General features: G+C 45.5%; 1 protein-coding gene across 2 annotated transcripts in view; it reads left to right on the forward strand.

The window, feature by feature from the left end:
* Positions 1–1,117: 1,117 nt before the first annotated feature.
* GALNT6 (polypeptide N-acetylgalactosaminyltransferase 6) overlaps positions 1,118–25,058 on the forward strand; it is a 196,084-nt gene continuing 172,143 nt past the window's right edge. Inside the window, exon 1 of one of the 2 annotated variants that reach the window (XM_030198275.1) lies at positions 1,118–1,360. The gene's annotated coding sequence lies outside the window, so the exon portion shown is untranslated. The remainder of the gene's footprint in view (positions 1,361–25,058) is intronic. The other variant, XM_030198276.1, reaches the window with a different exon arrangement.

The following is a 25,058-nucleotide window of genomic DNA, read 5'->3' on the forward strand; positions in this document are numbered from 1 at the left end:
TAACTCATTGAAGTCAGCAACTCAGCATGGAGGTCCCATAATGCATTGGGATGGAGTGGTCAGAAATCCATGACTTGCCTCACATCTCCTTCTTGGAACTTGTGAATTTTGTCACACACGGGTAGGGCAATTTGAGAGAGCTGGAGAAGTTTGTGCTTTGCCACAGTTGGAGCAGAGTGTCCTGGAAAGCAGGGCCAGAACAAGGATATTAGATGCCTTAGGTCAACCTTCAGCCATATACTCCCTCTCCCAAATCCTGCTACCATATGTGCAGCTGGCAGAGCTGCCAAGTTACCCATTCCAAGAGAGAGAGAGAGAGAGAGACTTTCTGGCCAGTCTTAGATTTCTGCCAACCTCATCCTGGTGCATTATGGGACCTGCAGCACTGATTTCAATGGATGGAATCATATACTACAAATACTACACTGCTTTGAGAAAACCAGGACCAGTCAAAAAGTCTCCTTCCTGGAATGGGTAACTTGGCAGCTCTGAGCTGGTGTTAGACCTTGTATGTGTGACTAGCTAGTTAGTTGCATCTTCCATTAAAGGCTTGGGAGAAGAGCCAAGTTGAGACAGTCTTATTTTTAAAATATTAAATTTTGTGTGTGCCAGACCTCCCTGCAGATAAAATGATGTGCTAGTGTCTCTTTGAGTTTGTGTGCCTGACTGTCAGGACCTATTGTTTTGCTTTGACTGTTGTTGCTGGTTGCTACCTCTTAGAAGCTGCCCTAGGCAACCACCTAGTCCCACCTAATGGATGGGCCAGTCCTGTAAGCAAGACACATTTAGTCAGCCTTGGTTTATGAATGATTCTGTCTTATGTAGTGTGGAGTTTGTAGTTTTAACTTCTTGCACTGCAAGTACCAGAGTAACAGGATGTGGTGTCAGAAACCTGTCCTGGACTGATCTCTCTGCAAGCTTTGGTAGATGGTGATAGAGAAGGAAGTGCCCCTCGAGTTCCTCTTTTCTCAGTAAGCAATAGGAACCAAAAGAAGAAATGTAAAGTAAGAAAGGAGAGTCTACCAAAATTCCCCCTATTGCTAAATTAAGGGCTAAAACCCTGGGGCACTAGGACCTCGGGGAAGCGATGGCCTTTTCTCCGGCAGGATACACCTGTTCAGGCTCAGGTTAGCAGTTACCGTTGTGTGGTGAGTCCCAGTTCCCTCCCACCAGGTGAAAGACTTTTGTGGCTCCTCCTTTCCCAATCTGAGGCGTGTGTGTGAGAGGACAGATCGCCGCATTTCCTGATGAGAGGGCAGCCGGAGAGGTGTTTCTGGAAACTCACAAGCCTCCTGCCCGTCCCAAGTTCACAGCTCTCACTCCTCTACGCCACCAGATCTGAGGTGGACCTAAGAGGCAGGTACGCTGCTCTTATATTTAGAGAGGGAGAAGGGCATTTCCAACTTCCTCAATGAAGTTATAAAGTTTCAAGAGTCAGTGAGCCCTAACGATTCGTGCATGATGGGGGATCAGATTACTGATAATGTGTAAAGATGCCTTCACATGTTTTATCACTATGCTGATGTTAAGTGAGAGGGAAGGGACGTTTTGGACCCTTAAAATTAAATATATATTTGAACTCTTCTAGTGTTGATGTAAAAAAAATGTGTGGGGTGGTGGTAAAAGTTGTTTCATTTTTTTTATCTGTAGAAAATCGGACTGTTTTAATCTTTTGCAACTTGTGGTGACTCAGAAGAAGGCCAGATGCACTGAAAGGGTTTTTCTGTTTTGTAAAAAAAAAATAATAAAAAAAAATGCTTAGTTACACTTTACATATCTGTTCCAAAATGTTTCAAGGTGATGTGGAAGTCCAGGTTGCTTAAAGAACTTAGAATAGCTTAAACCTTCCTATTAATAACTTGCAAGCACAGTGTTAAACATCGATGGAAATAAGGACTAGCCGGTAGCTGTCTGTGCACTGCCATGTGGAAGGATTTGATTTCTGCTTCTCTGACTGTCCTGGGTCAGAAGGGTAAGGGAGCCAGTCCTACTTATCTAGAGATGGTGACACCTAGTGGTCACACTCAAGATCCCCTGGTAGTTGGGTTATGACGTGCAAACTACTACTATTACTACTACTTATTTCTGTAGTGCTACTAGACGTACACAGTGCTGTACGCTTGAACATGAAAGAGACAGTCCCTGCTGACAGAGCTTACAATCTAATTAGGACAGACAAACAGGACAAATAAGAGATAAGGGAATTACTAAGGTGGGGATGATAAAATAAGGGTTCTGAACAAGTGAATAAGGGTTAGGAGTTAAAAGTAGCATCAAAAAGGTGGGCTTTTAGCCTAGATCTGAAGACGGCCAGAGATGGAGCTTGACAGACCGGCTCAGGAAGTTTATTCCAGGCATATAGTGCAGCAAGATAAAAGGAACGGAGTCTGGATGCACACAGTTCTGTATAAAAACACATGAGGCATATTTTCAAAGCACTTTGGGAGGCTAAGTTCCATAGGTTTCTATGGAACTTTGGGAGGCTAAGTGCTTTGAAAATGAGCTTGATAGTAATCCAGTGGTTCCCAAACCTGGTCCTGGAGGCACCCCAGCCAGTCGGTTTTTCAGGATATCCACAATGAATATTCATGAGAGAATTTGCAGGTAGTGGAGGCAGTGTATGTAAATCTCTGTCATGAATATTCATTGTGGATATTCTGAAAACCTGACTGGCTGGGATGCCTCCAAGTCTAGATTTGGGAACCACTGTAATAGTCCATTCTCCTGGCTGTTTATAATTTAGCCAAGATAGACAATGATAGATCAGAGGCTTTGAACTAGGAGGACATCAAGGCAGTGATTGAGAAGAATTAAAGTAGGTAGTTTATGCTTTGGAATTAAATTGAGGATATTGAATATCCAGAAAGAGCAGTGATATCTGAAGAGTGTCATTGTCATGGCTGGGGAGAGTTGATTGGGTGGGGGAAGGTAACAAAATAGAAGAGGAGAAACTCCAAGTTGTGAATGAAAGTTCATTTCACCCAGAGCAACCCAGTTCAAGGAGGGAGACTTTGGCCAGCCCTGGTTTTAAACTTGTATCCCAAAGCAGGGTGATATTTGTAGTCCCTGATTCTACTCATTCAGATCGGTGCTGAAGGTCCCATAATGCATCAAGATGAGGTTGGCAGAAATCCAGGAAAGGTCTAAAACCTTCTCAGAACTGGGTGACTTGGATGCCCTGTTGCATCATAGCCCAGTGGTGCAGAAACCTGCCTTTCGGTTTCCCCTGCATACATGCCATTTTGGTATGTACTAATTTCTATAGTGCTACTAGACACACGCAGAGCTGTACAGATTATATACAGGTACTTTTTCTGTCCCTAGAGGGCTCACAATTAAGTTTTTTTTTTTTTTTTGTACCTGGACAATGGAGGGTTAAGTGACTTGCCGAAGGTCACAAGAGCTGCAATGGGAATTGAACCCAGGTTGCCAGGTTCAAAGCCCACTGCAATGTCCCCCCACACACCCCCAAACTAGGTTTCAACCTAATTCAGCCCCTCAAAATGACACATTGATTATGATTTATAACAAATTACCACTCTACCTATGAAAAGTTATTCCGTTACTATATGTCATCTGTGTACATCCGTATGCTGCTCTAAAAAAGCACCGCTAGGACTTATGGGACCCGATACAAGAAAGAAGCTACAGGCTAGGGAGGGTGGGAATTGTCTCGCGGGGGGGGGGGGGGGGGGGGAACTGGTGGGTGAGAACTCACCTGATACCGCCAGAGGTGGCATGAGAATGAGTGAGACGTATAAAAGAACTGGTTCCCAAGTCAGTCCTGGTGACTCCACCATTCAGATGTTAAGTGCTGTCAAGTCCATGTTCACTCGGTGAACCTCTGGATGATTGCCTTGAACTGTATTCAATCTTCAGTCAGGTGGCTGATTGTTGAGAGAATGGCAATGATAGCTGCTGTTATTGTATTGATCCATCGCTTTGCTGGTCTTCCTCTTTTGCGTTTACTTTTAACCTTGCCTTTCTCTACTGATCTTTCTTTTGTATGATGTGTCAAGTATAAAAGTCAAATTTTGTCATTTGAGCTTCCAAGGAAAGCTTAGGGATGATATCCTCCAATACTGATTGATTTGTTCTTAAGGCAGTCTGCGTTATACACAGTATTCTTCTCTAGCCTCATAATTTGAAGGTATCGATTTTCGCCCTGTCTCGCTTCTTTATTGTCCAACTTTCACATCTATACGGTGTTATTGAAAATACCATGGCTTGCACAAGTTGAATCTTGAGACACATCTCTGCAGACAAAGATTTTGACAGATATCCACAGTGAAATGCAAATGAGAGCTGTATATGCATTATATCCTTTGTGTGTGCATTTCTTATGTATATTCATTGTGCATATCCTATCTCCTTGTAGAATTATCACTGGATATTCATCCAGATCAGGGCCTTGAAGGAGAATCTCCAGAGATACACATGGCTGAGCCTCACGGTCAGCTGACTCTTCGATGTCCTACATGGTCTGGTCAGCTGGTTCATGGACCTTAACAGGGATGTAGCATTCGGATCGTTGTCCCATATAATTGGGTCATAGAGTCCATATGCCAGTACCTAGTAAAGCCCTTGCTCTTGGTGGGAGGGGGGTTATCTGTAATGCCTGGCAAGGATCTGCTCAATGTATTGACTAAATCAGATTTCTTACATGCCGAGTTATTCATAGAAGAGATAAAATACAAAGCTAAGACTGGTTTTCTTTTCCTTGGACCAGTGATAGCAGATCATTATCTGGAAACATTAGATAATGTTTAACATACTTCTTACAGTGCGAGAAAGTAAAAGCATCCTGAATATAGTATTTCTGTTTTCTGCAGTAATGTGTGTGTTTGCTTTTAATTGAACAAATAGTGATCTAGAAGCCTGGCTAGTCACACACGAGCAGTATAAGGCTCCCTTAAGCTAGGGGTCTCGTATGTGGTCCTCTGGCCACAAACTGGTCAGGATTTGGGGATATTCATAATGAATATGTATGAGAGATTTGCATGCCCCCTGCCTCCAATGTATACCAATCTATCTTGCATGTTCATTAGGGATATCCTGAGAACCTGACTAGATTTTGGTTCTTGAGGACCAGAATTTGAGACTCCGGCACTAAGATATCTGGAAATGCTGTATACATGTTTACCTCAGCCCCAGGCTTTTTTTTTTTTTTTTTTAAATGCATCACTGGTGATAGCTAAAGTAGGATTTGTTATTCTTTCTTTTATGGCCCAGCCGTTTCCTTTCAGCTCAGATAAAACCAATTAGACTATAGTGTTGTGAATTTTAATTTGCAACTACATAGTGGTTTTTACTCAGTTTTATAACTGGTCCTTGGCTGGAAGCCACAAACTGTGACTCCCTCTGGAACTAGATGTGTTTACATTTTAAATCTGGCCAGCAAGTGTTGCAGATGGTTAAGACCCGGACTAACCCTGGATTGAATAATGCCCCAGACGTTTGGGGAGTGGGGTTAGATTATATGCCTCTTTCTCATGATTCAACTATAAAGGAGCTTATTTTTCTTGCTCTCCAGGAGCTGTGAATAGAATCTCCATGGCCAACTCAGGGAGCAGAAGTTGGGCCTCAGAATAAAATCCAGCTTGTCCCACTTGGCAGAACACCTCACTACCACTAAGTCATCAAGCCGGCCCTCAGTATAGTTTTTTCAGATCCTGAGCGGAGATCACAGACTTAAGCTCTGAGTGCAGTTACATTCTTCATTGTTGGAGAATGTCTAAACCAGTGTTTCCCAAGTCCGATCCTGGAGTACCCCTTGCCAGTCAAGTTTTCATGATATCCACAATGAATATGCATGAACTTGATTTGCATGCACTGCCTCCATTATATGTAAATCTGTTTCATGCTGATATCCTGAAAACCTGACTGGCAAGGGGTACTCCAGAACTGAACTTGGGGAACACTGGTTTCAACACACTCACTTGCTATAGTACATGTGTTCCTAAAATGCAAATGTCCATGCAGACAAATAGAAAGACAAAATGAAAGATATATTGTGACTGCAGCAAGCTGTTAAATGGAATCTTCCCATGCGTAAAATCCAAAGGGGTTGTTTGTCCAGCCCTGACTGTTTGTAGTAAAATTTTACAGTAAGTAGAGCTCAGGTGCAGGCAGGCAATTGCCATGGTCCTCATGCGACAGGGGGCCCCTAAGTCTGCTTAAAGCTGAAGGAGTTGCAGCCTGCTGGTGGGCTTTGGGTCCTAGCATGTTTAACACTGGCCCTGCTGAGGTGTAGGGTATTGATGAGGTCACATGTTCAAGCGTATGTCTAGCAGCGCTATAGAAATAAGTAGTAGTAGTAGTAATCTTGTGATCCTTGACAGTTCTGCTAATGCTGGAACAAATGGACCTCTCCAGGCAGCAGTAAAGATAATCCACTGTACTGTCCATTTGGATCTAAAACCTATTAGCTTGAGAGGGAGCAGAAAGCCCCTATAAATTGTGCCACCAAATTCCTTTTTTTGATGGGGGACCCGGGATGATGTAGAGAAATTAAGAAGATTGATGTTGATCTCATCCCCTTCAAAATGATGTACAAAATTGTTAGTCCTTGCTAAGTCCTTGAAATGACTTTAAATCCTTCTTGTGTTATTGCTGACGGGAACCTCTGCGCAGACACCTTAGCTGGAGGAGAGTGAAGAAAAAGATCTGTTATACTCTTTGGAAGTACATTGAATATGCATGAGAGAGAATTGCATGCACTACCTCCTTTGTATGCAAATCTCTCTCATTCATATTCATTGTGGATATCCTGAAAACCTGACTGGTCGAGTGTGCCCTGAGGACTAGATTGAGACGCGTTAAATTTAGATATCGGCAATTACTATTCCATCTTGGCTCATTTCCTCCCAAGAGGATACCGGCTTCTGTTAAATTCCTTGTCCATTGGGAGGAAGAAGGTTAAGTACTGGTATCATCATTTTATTTTTTGCCCTGAAGTTTGTTGGCACTGATTATCATGAAGATGGAAGCCCAACAGCAGGGGTACTCAAAGGGGGTCCACAGGCCAGCCGAGTTTGCAGCATATTCCTAATGAATATGCATATGAGAGATTTGCATGCCTGTCATCTCCATTATATGGAAATCTCTATCATGCATATTTGTTAGAAATATGCTGCAAACCTGATTGGCTTGCAGACTCCAGGTACAGGTTTGAGTACCCCTGCCCAACAGTGTTTCTGGCCTAACATCCTGCTGTTAAGAAATCTGTCAAGTCTGGGTCTAACTTGGGGGTGGTCTCAAATGCTAATCCTCCAGGGCCACAAACCAGTTAGGTCATGAGAGAGACCTGCATGTCCTCTGCTTTCATTGTGTGCAAATCTCTATTGCTTAAGAGAAACCGAAAAAGCGGCTAGTTTGCTGCCATCGAGGACTGGGCTTTAATACCCTCTCCCACGGCACAGGCATTGATTGGCACCAGGGATCAAAATATTTCCTCCATGCTGCAAAGTCTCTATGCAACACATACCACCACAAGTGTTTAAAGGGGGACACATGTGGCTTGTATCCGTTTCTGTGGGGGTTACAGCAGGAGTCTGAAAAGCAAAAGTGATTAATGCTAAGCAACAAGCCTTTGGTGGTGATGGAAACGGAGAACAGCTACTGCGATCAGAGGGATTAGCCTGGTTATGGTTATAGAATCGGTTTACTGTAATATCCTGTTACCTGTGTATAGTAAACATTGGTTTCACAGGTAATTGGTTGTGATTGCTAATTCAGTGCCTCTCCTGTCCTCTAAGCTAGGAAAATAAGAAATATTGAGCAAGATCTAATGATTGTAGGACTCTTGAGTATCTTGACTTTACGCTCCAGGAATTTGTGTCTGCCAGCTGGATCAGCTAGTTTATTCTTTCCTGCTGAATAAAGCCAAGATGAGTTGGCAGTTGTGCCCAGATGCACAGAGATGATACTTGATCTTTAAGTAATTTTCATTACAGAGCAACCGTGCTATGTATGCCCACTGCAATACTTCAAAAGTGCAGATTGCAGCATAAAGAAATGTAAACCTTGTAATGTACACTTGGTATAAGAACATCAAATATAAGAGTATCCTGTTTTCCAAACAGTGGCCAAGCCAGGTCACAAGAACCTGGCAGAAACCCAAATAGTGGCAACATTCCATACTACAAATCCCAGGGCAAGCAGTTCCTTCCCATGTCTGTCTCAAACCTTTTTTTTAAACCCAGATACGCTAACTGCTGTTGCCACATCCTCCGGCATAAAATTCCAGAGCTTAACTACTCACTGAGCGAAAAAATATTTTCTCATTTGTTTTAAAAGTATTTCCACATAACTTCCTTGAGTGTCTCCTAGTCTTTATACTTTTGGAACGAGTAAAAAATCAATTTACTTCTTCTCGTTCTACACCACTCAGGATGTTGTAGACCTCAGTCATATCTCCCCTCATCAGTCTCTTTTCAGAGCTGAAGAGCCCTAACCTCTTTAGCCTTTCCTCATACGAGAGGAGTTTTTGATCATCGCCGCACAGCGATTTCAGCGAATTATCTACGACACCCAGATCTTTTTCTTGAGTACTGACCCCCAAGGTGGACCCTAGGATCAGGTAACTATGATTTGGATTATTCTTTCCAATGTGCATCATCTTGTATTAGTCCACATTAAATTTCGTCTTCCAATTTCCTAAGGTCTTCCTGCAGTATTTCACAGTCCGCACGTGTTTTAACAACCTTGAACAGTTTTGTATCATCTGCAAATTTGATCACCTCACTTGTCATTCCGATTTCCATATCATTTATAAATGTTAAATAGCACCAGTTCCAGTACAGATCCCTTCGGCATGCCACTGTTCACCCTCCTCCATTGAGAGAAATGACCATTTAACCCTACCCTCTTGTTTTCTGTCCAATAACCAATTCCTAATTCACACCAGAACCTTGCCTCCTATCCCATGACTCTTTAATTTTCTCAGGAGTCCTCTCATGAGGAACTTTACCAAAAGCTTTTTGAAAATCTAGATACACTGCATCAACCTGCTCACCTTTATCCACATGTTTATTTATGCCATCAATGAAATGAAGCAAATTGGTAAGGCAATATAATAAGTAATGCATTCACTAAAATATTTTCCAGTGTGCACAGCCTACAGGCAGACCAAAACAGTTTTTTTTTTTGGGTGGGGGGAGTTGACCAAAACCAGATCTGTGGCTGAAATTTTGCTGCTTTGTTTTGGTCGAAACAGAAACTGGTCTGCCACCTGAATGGACACAGCCCCTACTTCCTCCATCTTCCCACCCTCCTGCATTCCCTAGTCGCTTTTGCCCATGCCAGCTCTTCTGCCACAGGAACTTCTGGTAGCCATTTTGTCAGCAAAACAGGCATGGGCAGGAGCAGCTGGGGATTGCGCCTGTCCTGACTAGCCACTAGTACCAACAATAAGGTAGGCCTAGGTGTGTGTGTGTGTGTGTGGGGAACTATCTATGGGTCTAGGAGGGTAGGCTTCTTGTGTTCATTAAGGGACTGGGGGCCCCATGTGTCGGGGAAGGGGAGAGAGGGAGGGAGTAGGGGCTGTGGGCTGTGCAGCACAGTTTCTGTTTCAGCCAAAAATACACTGACATTTTTGGCCCAAACTGAAATTCGGTTGGCCTCTAGCACAGCCTATAGTTGCCTTTTAAAGTGCGCACATATTACATAGAAAACATGCTATAATTCTATGATAAAAGTATGACTAGGAAAGTGTCATATTCATAAATATTTTTTAAAATGTGTATCTTATTTATTGGGATTTATTAACTGCCTTTTATAAAGAGATTCACCTAAGGCAAGGTATAGCTTGATGTGAAATTTACAATTTTGTTAACAGCATAACTATAGTAAAATGACCAAATATAAACACAAATACAGTCAGTGAGGTAAACTTGGAGATGGCTAATTGAATCCTATTTATTTATTGCACTTGTATCCCACATTTTCCCACCTATTTGCAGGCTCAATGTGACTTACACAGGTCTGTTATGGCATTGCCATTCCAGGGTAAAAGATACAATTGGTGTTACAAAAGATCATGGATAACAAAAATAACTGATCAGATAGTTATAGCAAGAAGGCTTTCAGGGAAGGGTGGCGTGATGAAGTGGTGTAGTTGGGCTATGGATTCTCGAGTTAGGCTTTGTTGAAGAGGTATGTTTTCATAGATTTGTGAAAGTTAGTTATTTTGTTAATTGTTTTCAGGTTAGTTGGTAGTGCATTCCACAGTTGGGTGCTTGTGTAGGAAAAGCTGGCCGCATGTGTTAGTTTGTATTTTACTCCTTTACAGCTGGGGAAGTGTAGATTGAGAAATGTGCGAGCAGATCTTTTAGCATTCTGGGAGGGAGGTCTATAAGGTCTAGCATGTAGGACGGGGCATCTCCGTAGATAATTTTATGAACAGTCATGCATATCTTGAACGTGATACGTTCTTGAGTGGGAGCCAGTGCAGTTTTTTTCTTAGGGGTTTTGCACTTTCATATTTTTTTCCAAATATGAGTCTGGCTGCAGTATTCTGGGCTGTTTGGCGTTTCTTGACAGTCTGTTCTCTGCAGCCGGCATAGAGTGCGTTGCAATAGTCCAGGTGACTTAGTACCATTGACTGTACTAGGTTGGGAAAAATGGATCTTGGGAAGAAAGGTTTTACTCTTTTTTTTTTTTTTTTTTTTTTTGAGTTTCCACATGGAGTGGAACATCTTCTTAGTTGTATTCTTCACGTGGCTTTCGAGTGTAAGATTTCGGTCAATGGCGATTCCAAGAATTTTCAGAGTGTTTGAGACGGGAAGGGAAACGTTTGGTGTGGTAATGGTGGTGAACTTACTAGTATTATATTGTGAAGTGAGTATAAGACACTGTGTTTTTTCTGCGTTATTTTAGCTGAAATGCATCCGCCCAGGAGTGCATGATTTGGAAGCTTTGGATGATATCCTTGGTGATTTCCCTTAGGTCATGTTTGAATGGGATGTAGATCGTGACATTGTCTGCATATATGTATGGATTGAGGTTATGATTGGCAATTTGGCTAGGGGTATCATCATTAGGTTGAAGAGGGTTGGTGAGAGGGGGGATCCTTGGGGGACTCCACATTTGGGTGTCCATGGAGCTGATATAGTCACATTAGATGTTACTTGGTATGACCTTGTGGTCAGGAATCCTCTGAACCAGTTAAGAACGTTACCTCCAACTCCAAAGCATTCTAGGATATGTAGTAGTATTTCATGGTTGACCATGTCGAAGGCACTGGACATGTCGAATTGTAGGAGAAATATGTTCTTGAGAGGATGAGGCTCCTTATGTATAGGGCATTGTCAGTTTGGATCCTCTACCTCCTCTGTTGTGGGCAATACATCTATCTGGTGTACAGCTGTAGGTTTCCTAGTGTTGCCATACTTCTCGACTGGCCTTTCATTCAGGAAGTGGCCTGTCTTGCCTGCTTCAGGTACATAAAGGTGGGATAACTTTTCCTCTTTGCCAAATCTCAGATAAAGTTCATGAAGACTGTGAAGGGAGGAAACGTCTTTTGGTGTTCTCTTTATACGTTGTGCCTAATGATACTGTTTTTCTCTTATGTCATACAGAGCCTTGTCATAATCTCATTTTTGCCGGAAGATGTATCCAAGTAATACATGCCTGAAAGTTTCGGCTCAGTTTTGATTGCTTCCAGTTCCTGGGCAAGATCATCTAATTCTTGTAACTTGACATTATCTCTATTTTCAACCTTTGGGTAATTTTCTTTATTCTCTTCATCAGTGCCTGTCTAATAGCTTCTGGGCTGCCATAGCGCTGGTCAAGGCTGTCTCACATTTCTTTCAGACCTCTGGCAGGGTCATGCAAATATGTATCCCCTAGTCTCTTTACACGACCGGCTGACACAGTTCCCAGCCACTTTTATCTTTCAACAATTTTTATTGAAAATCCAGCACGTTAAACATAGTCCATACAAATTACATTACAAAATGTTTTGCGATATCAGAACATGCTGCATATGAACAACATAATACTTTTCAACATTCAAGGTTTAACATTTTCTTCCTGTTCCACCCAACCTTCCCCCCTCCCTAGTATTACAGTCACAACTTTATAGGTTAGATAATAATACTGTATCCCCTCTGGAATAGGTCAATAGCGCCAAAGGTGCAATATGGAGATTATAATAGTCTCCACCATGGTTGCTCAACATCCATTTTAGGCTCGCTAAGTTATATTGCCCCTACCAAGTTTCATCTGGAGTTTTTGACTTGTCAGAACTTATATTCTTAACCACATAACGGATATACATATACCATTCCAATTTGATAACACTCAGAAAAGTTTATCTGCCATATGTATGTGGTACATCACCCTCATTGACCTTTCCAATTTATAATCCCCCTCTCCCTTTTCCCTCAGATAAAACATTTGACTTACCAAGCCTTGAAAGTCTAAATGTTCAAGTTTGAAAAGAACAGACCTTACTTAATAAAGCTTTTTCAATTGTAATCCAGCTATTGTGGTCTATCATTTATCTTCTATCTGATTACTTATGGTATGTTATGTATTTATTGCATTTAGTGTATCCTAACCTTATTTTCTCACCGATTGCAACCTTATCAAATACAGATACATTCAGGCCCCACGCAATTGAACATTATATAATGTGAACTGAGGTAACTTACCCTATGATCCTTCCCCCCCATCCCCTCTCTTTTCCCTGTGTCTCCCCCACCCTCCTACCTTATGGTGTCCAACAAGTGCGTGTGTCGAGATATTGAACTAGAAGTGTAGACCTTATTTATTAATTTATTCACAACGTATTAAGGATAAGACTCCGTCCTGTCTGAGATAATGTGTCTAGCATAGGCCCCCACAATTTAAGAAATTGCTTGTTGCGGAGGCATGAGCCTTTTGCTTCTCTTGCTTCCCATGTCATCAATAGGTGTACCTGGTTACGCCAGTGCCAATATTCAGGGGGCTTATCTGATGTCCAGGATTGAAGGATGCATTTTCTCGCTATTAAGCAAAGCTTACGGCATAACAGTGTTTTATCTGCTGTTAATCCCCGAAATGTCCCTGGGCAGTCCAATATCAATTGCAAGGGAGTGCCTACTAGTTTATGTGATAGCAATGAAGTCAAAAAAGTCACTAGCTTCTTCCAAAACATCTGAACCATTGTCCCAAAATGCATGATAGAAAGTATTCTCTATTACATTGCATTTCAAGCAGGTTGGTGTATTTATCCTTCCAGATCTAAAAAGCTGAGTTTGTGTAAAATATGCCCTATGTAGCACTCTAAATGGTTCCCAGCCACTTTATTATCAGGTTCATTTTTTGCTTTGGGGTGGGCTTCATAATTGCTATGTCATCCTTAAAGTTAGATTTCCACCCTCTATACTTTTTCAGGGCAGTCATTGAACTGGGTAAGCCCCATGTTCACCATCTTTTTGCGAGCCATATTTTTTATTTTTCTTACATTTGTACCCCGTGCTTTCCCACTCATAGCAGGCTCAATGTGGCTTACATATTGTATACAGGTACTTATTTGTACCTGGGGCAATGGAGGGTTAAGTGACTTGCCCAGAGTCACAGGGAGCTGCCTGTGCCTGTAGTGGGAATTGAACCCAGTTCCCCAGGACCAAGGTCCACCACTCTAACCACTAGGCCACTCCTCTGAAGTGTCTAGCACGATGGCAGTAGGTACCTGAGGCTGGCTGTTTGCTGCAATTTGTTTGGGGTCAGTGTGGAGTATGGCTGGTTGGGTGCCTCTTGCTTAATTCACAGTGTGTTTAGCTGGCGTAACTGCTCAACCTTTATTTGGGCCTAGTTCCTGTGTAGCATCAGAGTCTGTTGTTGAAATGAACCATTACCCTTGGTGCGCTTTTCTGGAGTGAGAACCAGTGGTAGCGCATCCATATGCATGCAGTATGTGGATCACTGTGGTGGCGGTTCACCTCTGTGGCATGCTTTGCCTTAGACTTGCTTCTTTAAGGCAAGCTAGACTCTGGTGTAAAGGAACATGCTTTCTCAGAATCTGATGATTCTTCTGAGTCAGACTGTGACTGTGTGCCTTCTGACAGAAATTCAAAACACAAGACAGCCCATGAAAACAGGGGAAAGGGCTGAACAGACAACATAATTATCTACAAGTACAAATGAGTAACAGGCTAGAACAGTGGTTCTCAACCCTGGTCCTGGAGGCACCCCAGCCAATCAGGTTTTCAGGATACCCACAATGAATATTTATGAGAGAGATTTCCAAACAATGGAGGTAGTGCATGCAAATCTCTCATGAATATTCATTGTGGGTATTCTGAAAACCTGATTGGCTGGGGTGCCTCCAGGACCAGGTTTGGGAACCACTGGGCTAGAAGGATAAAGTCTTAGGTCTTCATGGCATTTCTGAATGGTTAGTGCTGGCTCTCTGCCAGATCGCTCGGAACCTTTTTTTTTTTTTTTTGTCAAGACAGTGAATATCGCAGACAGTTTCCCACCATCACTAGTTTGTTGCACCGATCTGGCACATAAACTGCCAGACAGACCTGCCGATGAGAGAAACTTATTTCTCCCTTCACTGTACTTACAGCTTGCCACAGTCCCCCTCCTAGTTGATTCTCTCATTGCAACCTAATCTAAATAGCTATCAATACTATTTATAACCATACTATTAATTTGATCATCTGCAAGACTAACCTGGCTCTAGTTTGCCTGCATTTTCTGCTAAGTTTCTACAATTTTATGTTAACCACTTATGGCTGCTAGAATGAGCAGCAAACAGCTGTTGAATCGTTTGAGTAGGGCACTTTTAACTATTTAAACACCTGCTTCCACTCTTGTAACTGAGGATCCGCTGGATTTATCTCATTCCCTTATGTAGTATTTTACTGTTTTAGCTCCACCACCTGCTTTGCAAAGGTGTTCCAAACATTTACCACCCTTTTTCGGAAAAATATCTCTCCCCAGGGCTTCCCAAACCTGTCCTGGTGACCCTACAGCCAGATGGCTTTCAGTATGTAAATAGGCTCGGTATATACAAATTACTCTTGCATATGCATTTTGGATATCCTGAAAAACTAACTAGGGTTTTATTATTTTTTTAATTACTCACATTTCAAAATCCAAGTTCAAGGTCAGTTATAAATATGTTCTTCCCCAGAAGGTTTAAAATCAGTCTGTACCTGAGGCATTGGAGAGTGAAGTGATTTGACCAAGGGTACAAGAAGAAATGGGATTTGAACACTGGTTTCCTATATCAAAATATATATTTTTATTCATATCTTAAACATTCATTTAAAAATCTTTACAGCCCAATCCAAACCACTAATGGAGTTATCCTTACTTCAATAAATTGTCCTGACTTCTATAAATTACCCTTATTTAGATAGAAATACAATCATGATAAACGACATGCTGAAGGCAATAATGCCCAGTCACATATCATTCAATCATTGTTCTTTCATTTGAATCACCAGTACTTGCATGCTGCGATTGAGCGATCTTCCTGTGTCCTCAACCGTCCTCAGTTCAAAGTTCCGTAGACAAGTTGGAAATTCCAAACCAGAGGTTTGTAATCAGTGCTCCACACGTTCCTTTAGTCTCTACACGGCTGCATGTTTCGCCAATCAGGCCTCCTCAGGTGACTATATCTAAAGCACCAGTTTCTAACTTACATTGCCATCACAAAGTTATATCTACCACCCCATGATTCCATTATATTAATATTAACATACCTTAAAATGTAACATTTTTGCATAGACCCTTCTGGGCTAGGAGTCCAAACTGGCAGGATCTCAAACTGGAAGCCAACTGCTGGAAGTTGATCATCACAGAGCTCAGTACATTAAATGCTCCCATACGGGGGGAGGAGTTAAGATGGCAGCTCGTGCCTGAGGCTCTGCGGACGCTTAAGCTGATCTTCGTTTTTGTAATACCTTTCTTCAATATGCCGCACACAAAGAGGAAGGGGCAGTGAAGGGTGCTTTGCCATCGGCCCAATCGCTGCCCCCGGGTCAGTGAATGCTCCTGCAGTTCGCCACGAGCACCCCTGTGGATACTGGCGAGAGGGATCCCGCTGTTGGATTCGTCGGAGGAGCGGCGCTTCCACTTGGGACGGAGACATCATTGACCCCGCCAGAGCTTGATTCGCCGCTTTGCCCTGCAGCCCTTCGGATGAGTGAAGAGGACTCGATGGGAGGACCGGAAGTCGGTAACCAGAGGGCCTTAGACGGAAGACCTCTTCCCCAGGACGCAGATGGTGCGATCAAAGAACCAACGGTTCCCCAAGCGGTGACTCTACATTCTATTTGGGCAGCTATCCAGCAATTAACAACTGCGGTCACAAAAACCTCCCAGGATATAGCATTGCTGGTAAATAAGTTTGACTCTTTGACACTAGCCTTGGAAACTGTTAATTCTCCGAGGACAAGCAGGCTGCTTGTTCTCACGACTGGGTGACGTCCGCGGCAGCCCCCACCAACCGGAAAGAAGCTTCGCGGGACGGTCGGCACGCAGGGCACGCCCACCGCGCATGCGCGGCCGTCTTCCCGCCCGTGCGCGACCGCTCCCGCCAGTTCCTTTTTTTCCGCGCCTGGAGAGAGTCGTGTTTTGCGCTCTCTCTGTTCAGCCGCCGGATCGTCGATCGCGTTTACGCGGATCGTGCTTGTTTATAACTTTGTTTTTTTTTCGGTTCTCGTTACCGCCCGGTTTCTTTAAAAAAAAAAAAAAAAAAGAGAAACCCTGCGCGTGTGGGACACGCGCTCCCTTTTTTCCCTCGCTTCCAGCGGGGACGCCACGTTGCGGCCTAGTGGCCGCTCGGTCGTTTGTTTTTCGTGGTGTGATTTTAGCCACCATTGACGACTTTGACTTCGCCGACGCGATTTTTCCGTCGATGTCCTCGAAGGTCCCGAGTGGATTTAAAAAGTGTGGTCGCTGCGGCCGGCCGATCTCGCAGACCGACACCCACGCTTGGTGCCTCCAGTGCCTTGGGCCGGAGCACAATCTCAAGTCGTGTTCTTTGTGTCTCGGTCTCCGGAAACGGACTCAGGTTGCGAGGCAAGTTCTGCGGGACCGTCTTTTTGGAACTTGCGCCGGCCCCTCGACGTCGACCTCGACGGCATCGGTATCGACGCCTGGCCCTTCGGTACCGGTATCGATGCCCGAGACATCGGCACCGATGGCAGCGACCCCAGGAGAACAAGTCCCGTCGGCCCGCCGGTCCGCCGGTGAGAGTGGGGGTGAGAGGCCGCGTGGGCAGTCGGCCCCGGTCACGCCCTCAGCTCGTGGCCCACGGGACCGAACCCTGTCTGACCCGGTACCTCGAGACCGAGGGGGATCGACCTCTTCCTCCTCCATGCCCTCCGGCGCCGGTGACGTGCATCGGAAGAAAGATAAGAAGCGTCGTCACCGGTCGCCTTCGGTGCATCCCGAAGAGGAGGCGACGCCGAAGCGTCATCGTCGTGAGGAGAGGTCTCCGTCGGTGGTGGAGGTACCGACGCGTCGGGGTTCCGGCACCTCGGTGCCGTCTCCTGGCCCCCAGCAGCTTCCGGCACCGACACCCTTACCGGCCCCACCGCCTTTCCCGGCAGCGGGCCTGGACGAGTGCCTCAGAGCCATCCTTCCGGGGATCCTGGAAGGGCTGATGCGCCAGGCTGTGCCGGCGCCGGGGGTGCTTGCGCCCTCGGCGCCGATGACTGTGGCGCCGGCGAGCTCTAGCCCGGCGCCGGGGCTATCGACACCGCCGCCGCTTGCGGTGCCGGTCTCGACCGCCACGCAGGTGGAGTCCCCGTCGACGTAGATGGAGGGAGCTCCGTCCCCGCCGGCGCGGGAGTCCACCGCTCGACGACACCGAGACCTTGGTGCCTCGACGTCGAGCCGGGCCCGGTTCAGGACTCAGCTACATGAGCTAATGTCCGATACCGAGGATGAGGACTCGTGGGGGGAAGAGGAGGACCCTAGATATTTCTCCTCAGAGGAGTCTACGGGCCTTCCCTCGGACCCCACGCCTTCACCGGAGAGGAAGCTCTCACCTCCTGAGAGTCTCTCCTTTGCCTCCTTTGTGCGGGATATGTCTATTAGCATTCCCTTTCCCGTGGTCTCTGTGGAAGAGCCGAGGGCCGAGATGCTCGAGGTCCTCGACTATCCATCACCACCCAGAGAGTCCTCCACGGTGCCGCTGCACAATGTCCTGAAGGAGACGCTGCTCCGGAACTGGGTGAGACCATTAACTAACCCCACCATTCCCAAGAAAGCAGAGTCCCAGTACAGGATCCACTCTGACCCAGAGCTCATGCGGCCCCAATTGCCCCATGACTCAGCGGTCGTGGATTCTGCTCTCAAGAGGGCACGGAGTTCGAGGGATACCGCCTCGGCGCCCCCGGGGCGGGAGTCTCGCACTCTGGACTCGTTTGGGAGGAAGGCCTACCAATCCTCCATGCTCGTGACCCGCATCCAGTCGTACCTGCTCTATATGAGCATCCACATGCGGACCAATGTGCAACAGCTGGCGGACCTGGTCGATAAGCTCCCGCCGGAGCAGTCCAGGCCTTATCAGGAGGTGGTCAGGCAGCTGAAGGCGTGCAGAAAGTTCCTGTCCAGGGGTATTTTTGACACCTGTGACGTGGCATCTCGTGCTGCGGCCCAAGGTATAGTGATGCGCAGGCTCTCATGGCTGCGTGCCTCTGACCTGGACAACCGCACCCAGCAGAGACTGGCTGACGTCCCTTGCCGGGGGGATAACATTTTCGGTGAGAAGGTCGAGCAGATGGTGGACCAACTGCATCAGCGGGAAACCGCTCTCGACAAGCTCTCCCACCGGGCGCCTTCAGCATCCACCTCCACAGGTGGACGTTTTTCCCGGGCCCGGCAGGCTGCACCCTATTCTTTTGCGAAGCGTAGGTACAACCAGCCGGCCCGAAGGCCTCGCCAGGCACAGGGACAGCCCCAGCGCGCTCGTTCTCGTCAACAGCGTGCGCCTAAGCAGCCCCCTGCGCCTCCACAGCAAAAGCCGAGGACGGGCTTTTGACTGGATCCACGGGAACATAGCCGCCCTACAAGTGTCCGTACCGGACGATCTGCCGGTCGGAGGGAGGTTAAAATTTTTTCACCAAAGGTGGCCTCTCATAACCTCCGACCAGTGGGTTCTCCAAATAGTGCGGTGCGGATACGCCCTGAATTTGGCCTCCCTGCCTCCAAATTGTCCTCCGGGAGCTCAGTCTTTCAGCTCCCATCACAAGCAGGTACTTGCAGAGGAACTCTCCGCCCTTCTCAGCGCCAATGCGGTCGAGCCCGTACCACCCGGGCAGGAAGGGCAGGGATTCTATTCCAGGTACTTCCTTGTGGAAAAGAAAACAGGGGGGATGCGTCCCATCCTAGACCTGAGAGGCCTGAACAAATTCCTGGTCAAAGAAAAGTTCAGGATGCTTTCCTTGGGCACCCTTCTGCCAATGATTCAGAAAAACGATTGGCTATGTTCCCTGGATTTAAAGGACGCATATACTCACATACCGATACTGCCAGCTCACAGACAGTATCTCAGATTCCGCCTGGGCGCACGGCACTTTCAGTATTGTGTGCTGCCCTTTGGGCTCGCCTCTGCCCCACGAGTGTTTACCAAGTGCCTCGTGGTGGTAGCGGCCTACCTACGCAAGCTGGGAGTGCACGTGTTCCCATATCTCGACGATTGGCTGGTCAAGAACACCTCGGAGGCAGGAGCCCTCCGGTCCATGCAGTGCACTATTCAACTTCTGGAGCTGCTGGGGTTTGTGATAAATTACCCAAAGTCCCATCTCCAGCCATCCCAGTCTCTGGAATTCATAGGAGCGCTGCTGAATACCCAGACGGCTCAGGCCTACCTTCCCGAAGCGAGGGCCAACAATCTCCTGGCCCTGGCTTCGCAGACCAGAGCGTCTCAGCAGTTCACAGCTCGGCAGATGTTGAGACTTCTGGGTCATATGGCCTCCACAGTTCATGTGACTCCCATGGCTCGTCTTCACATGAGATCTGCTCAATGGACCCTAGCTTCCCAGTGGTTCCAAGCCACCGGGAATCTAGAAGATGTCATCCGCCTCTCCACCAGTTGCCGCACTTCACTGCTCTGGTGGACCATCCGGACCAATTTGACCCTGGGACGTCCGTTCCAAATTCCACAGCCCACGAAAGTGCTGACGACGGATGCATCTCGCCTGGGGTGGGGAGCTCATGTCGATGGGCTCCACACCCAGGGTCTGTGGTCCCTCCAGGAAAAGGATCTGCAGATCAACCTCCTGGAGCTCCGAGCGATCTGGAACGCACTGAAGGCTTTCAGAGATCGGCTGTCCTGCCAAATTATCCAAATTCGGACAGACAATCAGGTTGCAATGTATTACGTCAACAAGCAGGGGGGCACCGGATCTCGCCCCCTGTGTCAGGAAGCCGTCGGGATGTGGCGCTGGGCATGCCAGCACAGCATGCTTCTCCAAGCCACATACCTGGCAGGCGTAAACAACAGTCTGGCCGACAGACTGAGCAGAGTCATGCAACCGCACGAGTGGTCGCTCCATTCCAGAGTGGTACGCAAGATCTTCCGAGAGTGGGGCACCCCCTCGGTGGATCTTTTCGCCTCTCAGACCAACCACAAGCTGCCTCTGTTCTGTTCCAGACTTCAGACACACGGCAGGCTAGCGTCAGATGCCTTTCTCCTTCATTGGGGGACCGGCCTCCTGTATGCTTATCCTCCCATACCTTTGGTGGGGAAGACCTTACTGAAGCTCAAGCAAGACCGCGGCACCATGATTCTGATAGCGCCCTTTTGGCCCCGTCAGATCTGGTTCCCTCTTCTTCTGGAGTTGTCCTCCGAAGAACCGTGGAGATTGGAGTGTTTTCCGACTCTCATTTCGCAGAACGACGGAGCGTTGCTGCACCCCAACCTTCAATCCCTGGCTCTCACGGCCTGGATGTTGAGCGCGTAGACTTTGCTGCGTTGGGTCTGTCTGAGGGTGTCTCCCGGGTCTTGCTTGCCTCTAGGAAGGATTCCACTAAAAAGAGTTACTTTTTCAAGTGGAGGAGGTTTGTCGTTTGGTGTGAGAGCAAGGCCCTAGAACCTCGTTCTTGCCCTGCACAGAACCTGCTTGAATACCTTCTGCACTTATCGGAGTCTGGCCTCAAGACCAACTCAGTAAGGAATCACCTTAGTGCGATTAGTGCTTACCATTATCGTGTGGAAGGTAAAGCCATCTCTGGAGAGCCTTTAGTCGTTCGATTCATGAGAGGTTTGCTTTTGTCAAAGCCCCCTATCAAGCCTCCTACTGTGTCATGGGATCTCAACGTCGTCCTCACCCAGCTGATGAAACCTCCTTTTGAGCCACTGAATACCTGCCACCTGGAAGGTCATTTTCTTGGTGGCAGTTACTTCCGCTCGTAGGGTCAGTGAGCTTCAAGCCCTAGTAGCTCATGCTCCATATACTAAATTTCATCACAACAGAGTAGTGCTCCGCACCCACCCAAAGTTCCTGCCGAAGGTGGTGTCGGAGTTCTTAACCAGTCAATTGTCTTGCCAACATTCTTCCCCAGGCCGCATACCCGCCCTGCTGAACGTCAGTTGCACACATTGGACTGCAAGAGAGCATTGGCCTTCTACTTGGAGCGGACACAGCCCAACAGACAGTCCGCCCAATTGTTTATTTCTTTCGACCCTAACAGGCTAGGGGTCGCTGTCGGGAAACGCACCATCTCCAATTGGCTAGCAGATTGCATTTCCTTCACTTACGCCCAGGCTGGGCTGACTCTTGAGGGTCATGTCACGGCTCATAGTGTCAGAGCCATGGCAGCGTCGGTGGCCCACTTGAAGTCAGCCACTATTGAAGAGATCTGCAAGGCTGCGACGTGGTCATCTGTCCACACATTCACATCTCATTACTGCCTCCAGCAGGATACCCGACGCGACAGTCGGTTCGGGCAGTCGGTGCTGCAGAATCTGTTTGGGGTGTAAATCCAACTCCACCCTCCAGGACCCGAATTTATTCTGGTCAGGCTGCACTCTCAGTTAGTTGTTCTTCGTAGGTCAATTTCTGTTGTACCCTCGCCGTTGCGAGGTTCAATTGACCTGGGTTATTGTTTTGAGTGAGCCTGAGAGCTAGGGATACCCCAGTCGTGAGAACAAGCAGCCTGCTTGTCCTCGGAGAAAGGGTATGATACATACCTGTAGCAGGTGTTCTCCGAGGACAGCAGGCTGATTGTTCTCACCTACCCTCCCTCCTCCCCTTTGGAGTTGTGTGTTTCATCTTTTGCTAGTCATTCAACTGGCGGGAGCGGTCGCGCACGGGCGGGAAGACGGCCGCGCATGCGCGGTGGGCGTGCCCTGCGTGCCGACCGTCCCGCGAAGCTTCTTTCCGGTTGGTGGGGGCTGCCGCGGACGTCACCCAGTCGTGAGAACAATCAGCCTGCTGTCCTCGGAGAACACCTGCTACAGGTATGTATCATACCCTGTCTGAACAATTCAATCAAAAAACTGAAATAACATCGTTAAAATCTCTTACGGATACTTTGATAAAAGATAAAATGAAAACTTCCTTAAAATTAGAACATTTAGAAAATTATAACAGAAGACTAAATTTGAGGTTATTGAATTTCTCCTTTTCAATTGGAATTGCTCCAATGGATTTCCTGAAAAAGTATTTAATGGAAGTTTTGACTTATCCTCACTCTGCAATACCACCTATTAATAGAGTTTATTATTTGCCTGATAAATTATCTAAGGCGAACCCAATCGATAATAATCAAGGTCCAGAAATAAATCTACAGGAACTATCCGCATTTTTGGAAGAATCTATTTCAGAAATAACTACTCGAAGGACACTATTGATATCCTTTGTCTTTGAGCAGAATTCAAAAGCGTTATTAAGACTTTATTTTAAGAACGCATCTAAACCTTTTTATGGTCAAAAAAGACTTGATTAAAACCACTCAGGATCACAGGAGAGCTTTTCTTGTATATAGAGATGAGGTTAAAACTATGGGGGCTACATTTTTGTTAGCTTACCCTTGTAAATGCTGTATCAAATACCTAGGGAACAAATACACCTTTTTTGAACCAGACCAGCTGAAAATGTTTATAGATGCTAAAAAGTTGTCCAAGTAATCTGTAGAATGTATTAAGGATGTGAAATAAGATGGGGGATCGAGCCAGGCCATTTACTTTGTTACTGAATTTCCTTTAGTTTTATCTCCTTTTATTGCATTATTCTCCCCCACCAATATTGTTGTGATCTAAGAAAGCAGATTTGTTTCATAGTTAACCTGTAAGGGTACGCTAAATAATATTTTCATTGTTTTAAGATAATTTTGATTGCTGTGGTATAGCAACCCATGTAAAGTATTACTGCTGCATTTCCATTTACAAGTATATCTTGTAAATTTTGAAAATTCAATAAAGAAAATTATAAAAAAAAAATGCTCCCATAGAACCAGCTGTGATGGGTTAATTAAACAAAAGACCAATCATCTCTTTATTTAACCCGAGGGGATCCACCGTATTCCATTCAAATACCAGGCGCTGCTGAAATATCTTCTCCTCTCTGTAATATTATTTGTGGCAGGATTACAAAGTGCAAATCTTCTACCTTATGACATGCTGATCTCCAGTGGTCAATTAGAGGAACATCATTGTTATCAAGTCTCGGATTACTAAGATGTTGTGCAGTCCTTCGTTTAACAGTCTTTTTTTTTTTGTTTGTCCCAGGTACCATTTACCACAGGGACACATAATGCTATATATAACCTGCTTCGATTGTTCAGTCTTTTAACCTATATTGTCTATTACTATTAGGTATTTGAATACAATTGGTTGTTATAGTAAATGGACAATAAACACAGTGCCCACATGCTGCATGTCCTGATCCCATAGAGGGTCCTCTCAAAGGAGATTTAAATAGTTCACCCAAATCTTTCCCCCTAGTATAAGCAAACCATAGCTTTTGTTCAAAGCCCTGATGCAAATATAAAATGTTCCCAATGTTTCAAAATAATCTGTTTTACTTTTTGTACTTGTGAAAAATAAGGTAGGACACAAGTTATACGATTGTCACTTCTACACCCTCCAGCTTGCATTAACCACTGCCGATTAGCTTTATTAGCTCTGTTGAATTCTCTATGAATCGCCCTGTTAGGGTAGCCGCGCTGGTGAAACCAAGTTGTCATCTACCTAACATGATATATAAATGTATTTTGATCAGATCAAAGGCTTTTAATTCTAAGAAATTGACCTCCGGGGGTATACTATCTCTAAGTTTACGTGGGTGAAAACGTCTATAATGAAGGACAGCGTTCTTGTCTGTAGCTTTACAGTATATCTGAGTGTCAAAACTGGTTCCTACTGGTGTAATACGTATGTCCAAAAAAATCCACGCTGGGCTTGCCTATGTGCCATGTTAACTGTATATTGGGATCACAATGATTTTAAATACCAGCAAAATTCTTCGAGTATTTGTGTTCCCATGCCATATTAAAAATGTCATCTATAAATCGCTTCCATAAAACCACCTGAGACATAAATCTAGATGAATGAGACATAAATCTAGATGAATATACACGTTTGTTTTCAAAATGATTCATAAAGAGGCAGGCTACCGTAGGGGCTACTGTAGCCCCCATAGTTACCCCCTTAGTTTGGAGAGAAAAATCATCCTGAAATGAAAAATAATTCTTCATAATGACACATTCAGCTAATTTTGTGTAAAAATTAAATTGTTTTGTGCTGTTGTCCATTATTCACTCCAAACTAGAATAAATGTTAACACTGCAGTTTGTGGAATGTTAGTATACATTGCTGTGACATCCAATGTGACCATATGCAGATCCAACACTGTTAATTGTTGTAAAATCCTTAATAAATGTGATGAATCCTGTATATAAGATTGAGCTAGGCTGACTCGGGGTTGGAGGTGGTAGCCCAATTATTGAGATAATGGTTCCAATAAAGACCCTCTACCCAACACAATGGGGTGGCCCAAAGGGTTATTCTAACTAGTAGTAGTAGTAGTATAAGGGTAATTTTATAGAAGGAAGGATAACTCCATTAGTGGTTTAGATTGGGCTGTAAAGATTTTTAAATG

The sequence above is a fragment of the Microcaecilia unicolor genome, chromosome 3 (assembly GCF_901765095.1).
Source record: "Microcaecilia unicolor chromosome 3, aMicUni1.1, whole genome shotgun sequence".
In the NCBI taxonomy this organism is placed as follows: Eukaryota; Metazoa; Chordata; class Amphibia; order Gymnophiona; family Siphonopidae; genus Microcaecilia; species Microcaecilia unicolor.